Source organism: Bos javanicus, chromosome 7 (assembly GCF_032452875.1).
Source record: "Bos javanicus breed banteng chromosome 7, ARS-OSU_banteng_1.0, whole genome shotgun sequence".
NCBI lineage: Eukaryota > Metazoa > Chordata > Mammalia > Artiodactyla > Bovidae > Bos > Bos javanicus.
This window is the reverse complement of record NC_083874.1, coordinates 43883848-43897399: the sequence shown is the minus strand read 5'-3', so window position 1 is coordinate 43897399 and position 13552 is coordinate 43883848. Positions and strand designations below refer to the sequence as shown.

The window sequence follows — 13552 nt, the reverse complement described above, 5'->3', positions numbered from 1 at the left end:
TTAGTGTATGATCCTTCAAGGTCCATGCCTGTGGCTACCAGTGTCATAATTCCCTAATTTCAGTGGCTGCTTTTTATGAGTGAGAGATAGTCCACCGTATATGTACCGCATCTCGTTTGAGCTTTAATCTCTCCTTGGAGATTTTGCTGGCTGTGTGTCTTGGCTCTCGGATGTAGCGCTGTAGTCGTGTTCCTTGGTGTGCACGTGCCTTTGCCTCAATGGTTTTCTTGGGATATAGGCCCCGGTGTGGGAATTCAAATCCTAGGCTTTGTTCCCCTTGATATTCCCCACCCCCCGGCATTCGGAGACTGTCCATTATACTGGGTGCTGCTACAGATAGAGTAAGAGGTTCTTTTGCCTCTAGGCTCTCTCTTGCCTGTTAACTTGTGAAGATGTCTATTGTGACTGGTGGGTTTTGATAATTCATTGTCATTTTGTTGACATTCCTACAGCAATTAGGGATGCTGAGCATCTTGTCCTGTGGTGGAGGCATGAGGTTTTTTTCCCTTAAAGGGTTTGAAGAAAATTTACCTTTGGCAATTGGCTTCCTGAAAGTCAGTTGTACTGGGGATATATTTCTACAATTCCCATCCCAGGACATTAATTACCTGAGGGTAGCTGTCATTAACTGAACCCCAGGCCTTGTGAATTAGAGGGGTCAGTGAGTACTGGTGGTCATATTGTAGTTAAAGAGAATGTCCACAAGGTGGCAGCACTTTTTCATGCCCACCTCTGTTCCCTGGTAGCTCAGTTGGTAAAGAATCCACCTGCAACGCAGGAGACCCGGGTTTGATTCCTGGGGTGGGGAAGGTCCGCTGGAAAAGGGATAGGCTACCCACTCCAGTATCTTGGGGCCTCCCTTATGGCTCAGCTGGTAAAGAATACGCCTGCTATGTGGGAGACCTGGGTCCGATCCCTGGGTTGGGAAGATCCCCTGGAGAAAGGAAAGGCTACCCACTCCAGTATTCTGGCCTAGAGAATTCCATGGACTGTATAGCATGACTGAGCAACTTTAAAATCTTAAAAAAAAAATCTGTTTCCTGGGGCAACCAAAGCCTTAAGGAAAGTATGCTTCCTACCACTGTGAAATAGAGTGGAGTGTGCCTGAGCAAACACTTAACGGCTTGAGTCTCACTACTTTTTCCACCTAAAGCATCACACAAACACCCTGTCCAGACTAATCCCTTGCAGATCCACTGCACCCTGCTGAGTGTGCTGAGGTGCTAGGAGGCTGCACTCTCAGGTAAGAGGCTTGAGCTGGGAACCCCAGCACCAGAAGAGGTTGTAGCTAGCTGACTCTTGCCTTCAAATTCCTCCAGGCTTTGATGCCACATGGGACTCTCATCACAACCAGAACATAGCAGACAGTGGATCTTTAAAAAGGGTCAGTGAATGGAGAAGGAAATGGCAACCCACTCCAGTATTCTTGCCTGGAAAAGTCCATGGACAGAGGAGCCTGGTGGGCTGCAGTCCATGGGGTTACATGACTGAGCATGCATGCATGAGGGTGGAGGGAGATGGGTTGGTAGAACTAAAAAAAAAAAAAGGGTCAGTGAAGGGCATCGTCCCAGGCTGTGTCAACCCCACCCCAGCCCAGCAGAAGGACCCAAGCCTGCTCAGTTTCCAGGCATGGGCTAGCATCCAAGTCAGATTTCAGAGATAATAAAATAGGCATTGATTTTCTTTCCTTTTATTTAACATCATGCAGTATAGACAAAATACAACGTAGTGATTACTGTCTGTATATAGCCGCCTAATTGGGGTATTACGTATCTATGGAGTATCTCGACTCTTTTTTTTATTTTTGCCATAGATTTTTCTATCAGAGTGTTGAGCATCAGCTTTCTGTGTATATGAGGAAGTTCAGTTCAGTTCAGTTGCTCAGTTGTGTCCGACTCTTTGCAACCCCATGGACTGCAGCACGCCAGGCTTCCCTGTCCATCACCAACTCCCGGAGCTTGCTCAAACTCATGTCCATTGAGTCACTGATGCCATCCAACCATCTCATCCTCTGTCGTCCCCTTCTCCTCTTTCCTTCAGTCTTTCCCAGCATCAGAGTCTTTTCCAATGAGTCAGTTTTTCTCATCAGGTGGCCAAAGTATTGGCCAGTATGAGGAAGGAAGGAGATAAACATTGCAGATTATCTTTCAGAGATACAGATATCTATATGTACATGACAGGCAGGCAGGAAGGAAGAAAGGAAGGAAGCAGAGAATCCTTTGTCGTTGTTGTTAGTGGCTCAGTCGAATCTGACTCTTTGCGACCCCATGGACTGCAGCATGCCAGCTTTCACTGTCCTTCACTATACCAGAAACACTGATTTTTTTCAAACAAAAGATTTTTTTTTTAAAGTTTATTGTCTTGGAAAAATAGAACAAGTCTCTTTGGCGAACAATAGGCCAAACAAGAACAAGATGGTGGAGTAGGACATGCGCTCATCTTCTCCAGTGAGAACTCCAAAACTGCAACTCGCTGCTGAACAACCATCAACAGGAGAATGTTGGATCCCACCAAAAAAAGATGCCCCACGTCCAAGGGCAAAGGAGAAGCCCCAGCAAGATGCAGGAGGGGCGAAATTGCGTTTAGAATCAAACCCATACCCACCAGAGACGCTCATCAGAGGGCTATGTGTTCATGCTCATCGAGTAGTTAACTTCTTCCATTCAGTGGGGGTTTTAGCATCTGTATAACAACTCCGGGCACGTGCATCAGATGCCATTACCTCCGTACTTCAGAGAGGAGCTACAGCAGAGGATACAGGATGCAGTCAGTCCTGGGAAGGCCCTATAGGCTCCTGCTCTATTATACCAGGTGTCTGGGCTCAGCAGCCAGGGAAGGTGGGGCTCCCTCCTGGGTGTGGGGAGCATCAGGATCACAGTCCTCTGAGGGGCCTCTTAGTCCCCAAGGTGAAATGGTGAGGCAGTAGATAGACAGATGCATCTGGTCTGGGAGAGGGATCCAGGCTGGAAATGTCACTGGAATCATCATCAGAAGGAAGAGGAAAGGCCGGGGTCGAGGGGTGGGGGGGCAGGTGGGTCACAGCCAACCCCATGCAGGTGATGGTGGTCCTGTTGGAAGCAACTCAGAGCCGGAAGGATTGGCCCTCAGAGGCACAGCTTCATTCTCTTATTCCTTTGTAAAACACTGTGTCAGAGATTGAGACACCCTCAGGAGACTTCTGAGCCCAGTGCTGCTGTGGCTTCAACAAAGGGCCTCAGGCCACACCCATATCCCCACTGGGAATGAAGCCCATCAGGGCACCAGGACCCACAGACTTCAGGGAACCCCTGCCCTCAGAACTGGTCTCCCTTCTTCCAACCAGCTGCTGGTCAGAGGCCCACATTCTCCCATTCTGATTCCACCCCCAGAGCCTGAGGAGTAGTCCCATGTATAGATGGCCCACCCAGTCTTCGTGCTCCTGTTGCTGGACATTTTGGTGGACTCTATGCTTCCCTGAAAACAGGGGTGCACGTGTCATTTCAAATTGTGATGTTCTCCAGATCTGAGCCCAGAAGTGGGATTGCAGGATCCCATGGCTCCTCTGTGTGTACTTTTTTCAGGAATCTCCATGCTGTTTTCCAATGTGGCTGCACCCTTGTGCACCCCCAGAGTGTAGGGAGGATTCCATTTTCTCTAAGTCTTCTGCAGCATTTATTTTTTGGAGACCTTTCTGATGATGGCCATTCTGACCAGTGTGTGTGTGTCGGGGGGTGATTCCTCAGTGTAAATTTTATTTGCATTGATTTAATAATGAGTGGGTCTTCCTTGGTGTGGCTCAGCAGTAAAGAATCTGCCTGCAATGCAGGAGATTCTAGAGATGTAGATTTGATCCCTGAGACAGGACGATCCCCTGGAGAAGGAAAGGCAAGCCACTCCAGTATTCTTCCTGGAAAATTCCAAGGATAGAGGAGACTGGAAGGCTACAGTCCATGGGTGGCAAAGAGTCAGATATGACTGAGCAACTGAGCGCAGTAATGAGTGAGGGGGGTGTCTCCAGGTGCTTGACTCGTGTATAGCTAGACATACACATGTTCATTTTCAGGTTCTCTTCCCATATAAATTATTACGGAGTGTTGAGGAGGATTCCTTGTGCTATGCAGTGGGTTCTTGTGTGTGATTTTATAGAGTGCAAAATCTACTCTTTCTACTGTGGGGAAACAGTGGAAACAGTGTCAGACTTTATTTTTGGGGGCTCCAAAATCACTGCAGATGGTGATTGCAGACCTGAAATTAAAAGATGCTTACTCCTTGGAAGGAAAGTTATGACCAACCTAGATAGTATATTCAAAAGCAGAGACATTACTTTGCCAGCAAAGGTCCGTCTAGTCAAGGCTATGGTTTTTCCAGTGGTCATGTATGGATGTGACAGTTGGACTGTGAAGAAAGCTGAGTGCCGAAGAATTGATGCTTTTGAATTATGGTGTTGGAGGAGACTCTTGAGAGTCCCTTGGACTGCAAGGAGATCCAACCAGTCCATTCTGAAGGAGATCAGTCCTGGGTGTTCTTTGGAAGGAATGATGCTAAAGCTGAAACTCCAGTACTTTGGCCATCTGATGCGAAGAGTTGACTCATTGGAAAAGACTCTGATGCTGGGAGGGATTGGGGGCAGGAGGAGAAGGGGACGACAGAGGATGAGATGGCTGGATGGCATCACCGACTAGATGGACATGCGTCTGAGTGAACTCCGGGAGTTGGTGACGGACAGGGAGGCCTGGCGTGCTGCAATTCATGGTGTCACAAAGAGTTGGACATGACTGAGTGACTGAACTGACTGAGTGTGTTAATCTGAACCAGCTCATTTCTCACTGCCCTCCTCTTCTCCTCCTTGGGAGCCATAAGTTTCTTCTTGAGAACCACAAGTCTGTGAGGCCATTTCTCTCTGGTAAAGAAGTTCATCTGTCTCCATTTTTATTTATTTATTTTTTTGTCTCCATTTTTAGATTGCACTTAGAAGTGATACCATATGACTCTTGTCTTGCCCTGTCTCCCCTGCTTCACTTAGAATGATCACCTCTACTTTCCTCCTGTGGCTGGAAATGCCATTACGTGACCCTTTTTAATGACTGAGTAACATTGCCTGTGTCCAGGTGCCCCATCTTCTCTATCCGTTTGTCTGTGTTCTGCGCTTGGTTTACTTCCGTGTCTCGTTTGTGGCACCTAGTGCAGCTGTGACCACAAGGCTGCAGGTGTCTTCAAATTTTGGTTTTCTCCATATCTACACCCAGGTGTGGGATTGTTGGATCCTATGGTACTTGTATGTTTAGTTTTTTTGTTTTTTTAAAGAAACTTCATACTCTTTGGGCTTCCTTTGTGGCTCAGCTGGTAAAGAATCCACCTGCAATGCGGAAGACCTGGGTTCAATCTCTTGGTTGGGAAGATCCCCTAGAGAAGGGAACGGCTACCCACTCTAGTATTCTGGCCTGGAGAATTCCATGGACTGTATAGTCCATAGGGTTGAAAAGAGTCAGACACGACTGAACGACTTTCACTTTGACTTTCATACTCTTTGCCTAATAGATGTACCGAGTTATATCCCCACCAAAAGTGCGGGGAAGTTCTCGTCTCTTCGAATCCTCTGCAACATGTTAGTTGGAGATTCTCTGAGATGGCCATCTGACCGGTGTGAGGTGATAGCTCACTGGACTTTTGATTTGCCTTCCTCTAATAATTAGTGATGCTGAGCATCTTTTTAAATGCTTGATGATCATGGGTATGCCTCCTTCATGAAATGTCCACTGAGATCTTTGGTTCATTTCCTAGTTTTGGTTCATTTTATTTTTGATATTGAGCTGCTTGAGCTGTTTGTATGTTTTGGAGGTGAATTCTTTATGGGGATCTTTGTTTTGAAATATATTTTTTCCCTATTCTGAGCATGTTTTTCCTTCATCTAGGGTTTCCTTTGCTGTGAAAATGCTGCTAAGGTTAATTATGTCCTTTTGGCTTATTTTTTTTCTTTTTCAAACTTTCTCATGGTTTATTATAAGGTACTGAGTATAGTTCCCTGTGCTATACAGTAGGTCCATGTTTATCCATTTCATATATAGCAGTGTGTGTGTCAGTCCCAAACTCTTAATGTATTCCTCCCCAACAAAGTTTGTTCTCCATGCCTGTGAGCCTATTTCTGTAATAAGTTCATTTATATCATCTCTTAAAGACTCCACACATAAGAAATCCCATATGACATTTGTATTTTTCTGTCTTGTTTATTTTACTTAGTACAAAAATCTCTAGGCCCATCCATGTTGCTGCAATACTTCATCCTTTTAATGGCTGAATAATATCCCATTGTATATACACCACATTACCCATTCATCTGTTGATGGACATGTAGGTTGCTTCCATGTCTTGGCTATTGTGAATAGTGCTGCTGTGAACATTGGGATCCATGCATCTTTTCAAATGAGTGTTTTCATCTTTTCCAGATATATGCCCAGGAGTGGGACTGCAGGATCCCATGGTAGTTCCACTTTTGGTTTCTTAAGGAACCTCCGTAACCATTCTCCACCATGGCTGAACCAGTTCACATTCCCACTGTCAGTATGGGAGGGTTGCCTTTTCTCTACACCTCTCCAGCAGTTATTATCTGTAGACTTTTTCATGATGAAGCTGGGTTCCTTCTGAAGCGCCCTGGCCTCCAGGAAATAAACAGTAGGTGAAAAAGGCTGGTGCACAAAGTATGTAGCACACGCCACTCCTTGTGTTAAAATGTGTGAAGCTGCTCTGGACTCAAAGTATGTGTCAGCATGTCTCCCTGAAATGTGTGTGTGTATTGACACCCCAACCCCCCAGTGTGGCTGCATCTGCCGACGCGCCCCCAAGAACACTGTCAAGGTTAAATGAGGTCAAAAGGGTGCAGCCCTGATCTCCTAGAGGCAGTATGTCCAGAGTCCCCAGAGAGCTCCCTGCTCTCAGATCAAGGAAAGGCCACGTGAGGACATGGTGAGGAGGTGGCTGAACCAGGAACCAAGCCTCCAGAAGTGAGCTCAGGCTGCAGCCTCCAGAACCAGGAGAGGTTCACTGCAGCCTCAGCGGCTGGGCCTCTGTTCTGTGGTGGCAGCGCAGGCAGAGTCATGAGATGGCTGTTTTCACAGAGAGGATGTTTCTAGCCTCCTCCAGGACTTGGCAGGTGTTAAACAGTCCATCCTCCTGCACCTGCTCATGTTTGTATCTGTGCCTATACAGATAGGTTCTCAGGTGCCTCCCTTCAAGACAGAGTCTCCCCCTGAAGAGATGTGGAGGAGATGGCCTGAGACTTCTGAGTGGCTTGTAAAAGGCAACTCCCCCAACCTTGCCCACCATGTAGTAAGGAGGCTCAAGTCTCATCTGAGAGGCCCGCATGGGGAATAGCCATCTGAGGGGGCCTTGCGGAAGCCCCAACACCTGCCCACCCCCACCCCCACCATGAAGCCGATGCCTCTGTTGCAACTTCGTGAGGGATCCTCAGCCAGGACCCCTCAGACAGATCACTCTCAAACTCTCACTGTGAGGTAATGTTTGTCCTAAGGCACCAAATCAGGAGTAATGTTTAGGCGGCAAGAGATAAAAACACCATGCAAGTATCACCCACCACACATCTGAAATGATCAAACCATGTCTGCCAGCCCCTGGGAACCCCAGACCTGTGCAGTTCTGGCGCTGAAGGGATCCCCAGGTCACCACACCCCAGCATGAGCACCTGCAGGCGGGCAGGTTTCACAGTGAGGTTTAATGCTGTGTGTGTCTGAAAGGTTGCTGCTGAACCATGAAAGACACTGGGATTCTTGGCCTCCGGAAGAGAAGAATTCAATCCGGGGCCAGAGACGAGGCTTGATGGCTCAGAGCTTTTGTGTAATACAGTTTTATTAAAGTATAAAAGAGATAGAGAAAGCTTCTGAGATAGACATCACAAGGGGGCAGAAAGAGTGCCCCCTCACTAGCGTTAGCGATGGAGTTAGATACTTTTCATTAGTTACTACAGTGAATCGAAAGAATGTCTGGAGGTTGTAAAGACCTCACTAGACCCACTCCCATAATTTACATTTTAAGGTAACAGGATTAGCCAGAAGGTTTTTTCCGGAATCTGTCCTCAAGCAGGATGCATTATTATTATATAATCCTAAGGAATGTAGGGAGAAGGCAATGGCACCCCCTCCAGCACTCTTGCCTGGAAAATCCCATGGACAGAGGAGCCTGGTGGGCCGCAGTCCATGGGGTCGCTAAGAGTTGGACAAGACTCAGTGACTTCACTTTCACTTTTCACTTTGATGCACTGGAGAAGGAAATGGCAACCCACTCCAGTGTTCTTGCCTGGAGAATCCCAGGGATGGCGGAGCCTGGTGGGCTGCCGTCTATGGGGTCGCACAGAGTCAGACACAACTGAAGCGACTTAGCAGCAGCAGCAGCAAGGAATGTAGAGGAAAAAAAAAAAAATTTGTCCTTTCCTCCTCCTTGAGAATTCCAGATCCCTCTCTCCTTGGGGACCCCCAGACTTCTTATCAACCTGCCTAGGAATTGACTCTCTTATGTCCACACACCAAAGCTATTTCCACCAACAGAGGAAATGAACTCATGCCAGATACTTCCTAGAGTCCATCCAGAGAGCCTGGGCTGTTCCAGATGCAGACACAGGAGGCAGCACCAGCAGACACCACAGGGGCCTGAGGGGGTGAATTTAATGAGTCATCCCTCTTGAACTTGCCGTAGGGCACCCAGTCTAAAATCAGTTGCCAGTCAGGGGCCCACACCAGCCCCACGGTACCCACGGCGCCCCTCGTGCTCACTGGGGGGACCCAGTTTCTGGCCAGCCAGTGGTAGCGCGGGCCAGGAACCTGGTCAGCATCATGGTGTCACCCAGCTCAGACTGTCCATTTGGCTTATTTTTGTTTTATTTTTTGTTTCTCCAAGATGTGGATCCAAAATGAACTTGCTGCGGTTTACAACAGCGTTTTCTGCCTATATTTGCCTCAAGGGTTTTAGAGTGTCCATCCTCATACTGAGATCTGTAAATTATTTAGAGTTTATATGGTGTTGTTGCTAAGTCGCTTCAGTCGTGTCCGACTCTGTGCGACCCCATAGACGGCAGCCCACCAGGCTCCCCGTCCCTGGGATTCTCCAGGCAAGAACACTGGAGTGAGTTGGCATTTCCTTCTCCAATGCATGAAAGCAAAAAGGGAAAGTGAAGTCGGTCAGTCGTGTCCGACTCTTCCTCAACACCATGGACTGCAGACTACCAGACTCCTCCATCCATGGGATTTTCCAGGCAAGAATACTGGAGTGGGGTGCCATTTTCTTTGAAGGCAGGTGTTGTTTACTCACAACCCCATGGGCCTTTCGAATATTAAGTGTCCGTCAGCACAGCTGTCTGGAGAAGGCAGTGGCACCCCACTCCAGTACTCTTGCCTGGAAAATCCCATGGACAGAGAAGCCGGTAGCCTGCAGTCCATGGGGTCGCTAAGAGTCGGACACGACTGAGCGACTTCACTTTCATTTTTCACTTTCATGCATTGGAGAAGGAAATGGCAACCCACTCCAGTGTTCTTGCCTGGAGAATCCCAGGGACGCGGGAGCCTGGTGGGCTGCTGTCTATGAGGTCGCACAGAGTCGGACATGACTGAAGCGACTTAGCAGCAGCAGCACAGCTATCAACGTTGTTGTTATGGAAAACGGCCACAAGGAGGCAGCATTTCTTCATGCCCCTTTTTTCTTTTTCTTTCTGTGCAATTTCATTTTGATCTTTTATTGGAATAGAGTTGCTTTCCAATGTTGTGTACAGGAGCTTAATTAAGTTATGCATAAATACATACCTACTTTTTCAGGTTCTTTTCCCCATATACAGAAGATCCTAAAATGTACCGAGACGCTAGAATCAGAGAAGAGAATAAAAATGCAGCAAGAGGTGGTGGAAAAGCGAAAGTGAAGTCGCTCAGTCCTGTCTGACTCTTTGGGACCCCATGGACTGCAGCCTACCAGGGTCCTCCGTCCATAGGATTTTCCAGGCAGGAGTACTAGATTGGGTTGCCATTTCCTTCTCCATGGGATCTTCCTGACCCAAGGATGGAACCTGGGTCTCCCTCGTTGTAGGCAGACACTTGAGGGCAGATGCTTTTACCATCTGAGCCACCAGGGAAGTCACCCTGACCCACCAGGGAAACTAATGCAAAATCCAAGAAATGTAATCCTGTAGAAGCAGGGCTCTACAAATTTAAAGCACGAAAACTGGATTCCAGAATTCCTTATAGTGGGCACATTTTCCCTAATAAGCTGCCGGAGAAGCCACCCACTGTGCCTATTGGCTTTGATTTTGAAATGGAGGACAGAACCAAACAGAGAAGAGCAAAGAGGGTATTGGAAGATAAACACTTTAAATTTATGCGAAGCCTTGCCCTTATCTATCTTGTTAGGTGTTCTGGGTGTTCCTAAAGAGAAAGCAATTCCACTCACTGTCCCAGGACTCCTGCCTTTGTTTGGAGGAAGAGAACCCAAAACCCACCCAAGAAGATGAGGATGAGGAGAAGCCAGGAGTGATAAAAGCTCAACAATTACCGCATGATGGAGCACCCCACTCCAGTACTCTTGCCTGGAAAATCCCATGGACGGAGGAGCCTCGTGGGCTGCTGTCTATGAGGTCGCACAGAGTCAGACACGACTGAAGTGACTTAGCAGCAGCAGCAGGAGTACCTTTTAAGCCCAAAATCCCAGTGAGGAGAACTGTGGAAATATGCCCTTTCTCTTTTGATTCAAAAAAGTCACTTACAGAAGGAGAAGAAAATAAAACAACTGCAGAAAGGGGAGTTGCCTAAGTTCTAGGTGCTTCCTTCACCTCATTCTCCTACCATTAACCTGCAGGAGAAGAAGATGAAGGACACAACTCAGGTTGAGCCTTCTGCTTGGAGCCTGGCAGAAGAGGTGCCTGAAGGCACAGACCTGGGTTCTCTCCCTGCCCCGGTGACAAGAAGGCTCCTCCTGATGTGATGGAAAGAGCGACTCTGGTTCCTGGATGGTGTCTGTAGCCAAGTCTAGCGGTGGAGTCGACTGGAGAACTTGGGTAGTACCCACATAGTCAAGGGCCACTCACTTACAGTAATTTCTGTTGCTTCCATCCTCCTCCTCTTTTTAACATATGTCAGAATATATAGTTGATTTAGTTTGTAATTTAGTCACTTCAAGTATAATTTTTGCTGCTTTTATCCTTCACTTTTTATATTTAAATTTAAAAATAAAAATAGTTGATTTAGTTTATAGTTTGATTGTCTGATTCTTTCCTCTTCTCTGTACAAAATGAATTTAGAGTTAAGGAGCCCTTTGCTCTGAGGAGGGAGTCTCGTTATCTGCCTGATGAGGAAGAGACTTGACTGATGTGTCCCTCACTGAGGCTGTCTGCCAACTTCAAGTGGAACTGCTGTTCAGGCACCTTCTTCCCTTATTGGGAACGCTGAGCAGGATATGCTTTAAGTCCTCCTGTGACCTGGGCTGGAATCAATATGTTTGTCTTACTGAAAATTTAAAAAGGCAGTTCCGTACTCCTCTCAACAGCCATTCTTAGCATTTACATTTCATCAGCTCTGTACGTGTTCACAAGGAGACATGATTTCTTCATGACCTACTCCTGTTGACCAGAATAACCAGAGCCTTAGGGTTACTCCTAGTACGTGGTTTCTTCTGGCACATGCCAGAAGCCTAGCTCATTAGTCCTTGTTTGTTGTTTTTTTTAAGAAACTTAATGTTTCCTTCTTTTGGAGGATAGCTGACTTACAATGTTGTGTTTGTAGGTGTAGAGATTCTGCATCAGGTATCCCCAAACATATTGATTCCCCTTTGTTTTCTTCCACATACAAGTTATTATAGAGTGTGCAGTACACTACCCTTTCTAAAGGAGGTCCGCGTTGATTCTATATTCTATATGTATTTGTGACTGTAAATTAATCCCAACCTCCTAATTTATCCCTTCCACCCACTACTCCCCTTCAGTAACCATGTTTGTTTCCTAAGACTGTGCGTGTATTTCGCTTTTATAAAATAGCTCATTGATATCAGTTTCATCTTCTGAAGTACTTCACTTACTATGATTGTTCTAGATTAATATATGGTTGTTCTATGGTTTATTCCTGTAAATGGCATTATTTTTTTCCTGGCTGAATCATATTCCATTCTATGCATATATGACTTTTTTATTCATTCATCTGTCCATGTACATTTTGGTTACTTTTATGTCAGCTGTTGTAAACGCTGCTGCAGTGCATTCTTGTTGTTGTTCAGTCGTTACTTCTATCTTGAAAAACTGAGACAGTCCCCATGAGACACTCAGTCCCCATTCCCCTCCCTCAGCGCCTGGCACTTACCATCCTGTTTTCCGCATCTAGGGAGCCGACTGCTCTAGGAACCTTCTATGACTGGACTCAAACATCATTTGTTCTTCTGTATCTGGCTTATGTCACTGAGCATAATGCCCTCGGGCTTCATCCAGGCTGTAGCCTGTGTCAGAACTGCCTTCCTTTCATGCTGGACAACGTTCATGGTCTGCTTGTCCATTTTTCTCTGGAGGAAACATAGAATATCTACATTCATCTCTCATGTCTTATAATGTTTGTGGAACAACTTCAGAAAGTCCCATGACACAAAAGTCATTCATCATTAACTACTTTATAGACTTTTTTATTTTGAAATCCACCAGAGCTCAGAAGGGAAGAATGTATGTGAGCTTCACCTGTGTTTAGGGTATTCATTTTATTCCTGGTGTGTGCTTTGTGTGTGTGTGCGCCTGTTTGCGGACATGTGCTGTACGTGTGCACGGTGTTGTGTAGGTGTGCAGTGGCATATGTGTGCAGGGGGTGTGGGGAGCTGGTAGTGGGTCATGGGCTGGGGGCTTGGGGCCCGAGGTGGGCAGGCGGGCGCAGGTGGGAGCTCCCCGTGGGTTCTCTGCTCTGATGGCTATGCCCCACCTCTTTCCGCATTCCCGCTTGGATGCAGCACGGTGCCCTGTGGGCGTCAGCCCCAGCATGAAGTCACCTGACTGGGAGCCTAGGAGGTGTCAGCCCCTCTTGCCCCCACCCTGCGGGGAAGCAGGACCTGAGCGCGCTCCATCCCTAATTGACCATCAGGGTAATCAGACCCGCTCTCCCCGCCCGACCCTGCAGGACTGTCCTTCCTGGGCGCAGGGGGCAGCGCCTCCTGCCGGAAGCCTGGGACGCTGCAGCCGGGCCACTTCCAGTCCGTCCTTGCAGGACACTGGGCTGCACTCCACGAAGCTCCTGGCTCTCCCCTGGGCCCTGACCACCGCGTGGCTGCAGAACCTGGTCACAGTTTTGTTTTGCCCGTTGAAATGTTTAGTGACAAAGCTTTTGTTCCATTTCCTGATGTGAGTGAAGCGTGGAACCCAGTGATAATTTCTTCAAGAAAGATACATCCTAGTTCGTACACACGGATAAGCCCCCTGTCCAATGATGAGACACCCAAGGTGTGCCTCCTGGGAGCGCAGCCCTGAGCTGCTTTGAACCTGACCAAGGTCTGTCTACGTGGTAGATTCAGACCTCTCCAAGTCCTGTCTACACTGATTATGTTTAGATGAGACCGTGTT

The 13552-nt window shown here is 47.3% G+C and overlaps 2 long non-coding RNA genes across 2 annotated transcripts in view; both read right to left on the bottom strand.

The window, feature by feature from the left end:
- Positions 1-290: 290 nt before the first annotated feature.
- LOC133251249 (uncharacterized) lies at positions 291-9070 on the bottom strand. The gene is made up of 2 exons (XR_009737546.1): positions 7620-9070; positions 291-7222 (listed from the first exon to the last, which is right to left on the bottom strand). It is a non-coding gene; the product is annotated as an uncharacterized LOC133251249 (long non-coding RNA).
- An 8-nt stretch (positions 9071-9078) lies between these two features.
- LOC133251248 (uncharacterized) overlaps positions 9079-13552 on the bottom strand; it is a 52256-nt gene continuing 47782 nt past the window's right edge. Inside the window, exon 3 of the long non-coding RNA XR_009737545.1 lies at positions 9079-12513. This is a non-coding gene — a long non-coding RNA (uncharacterized LOC133251248). The remainder of the gene's footprint in view (positions 12514-13552) is intronic.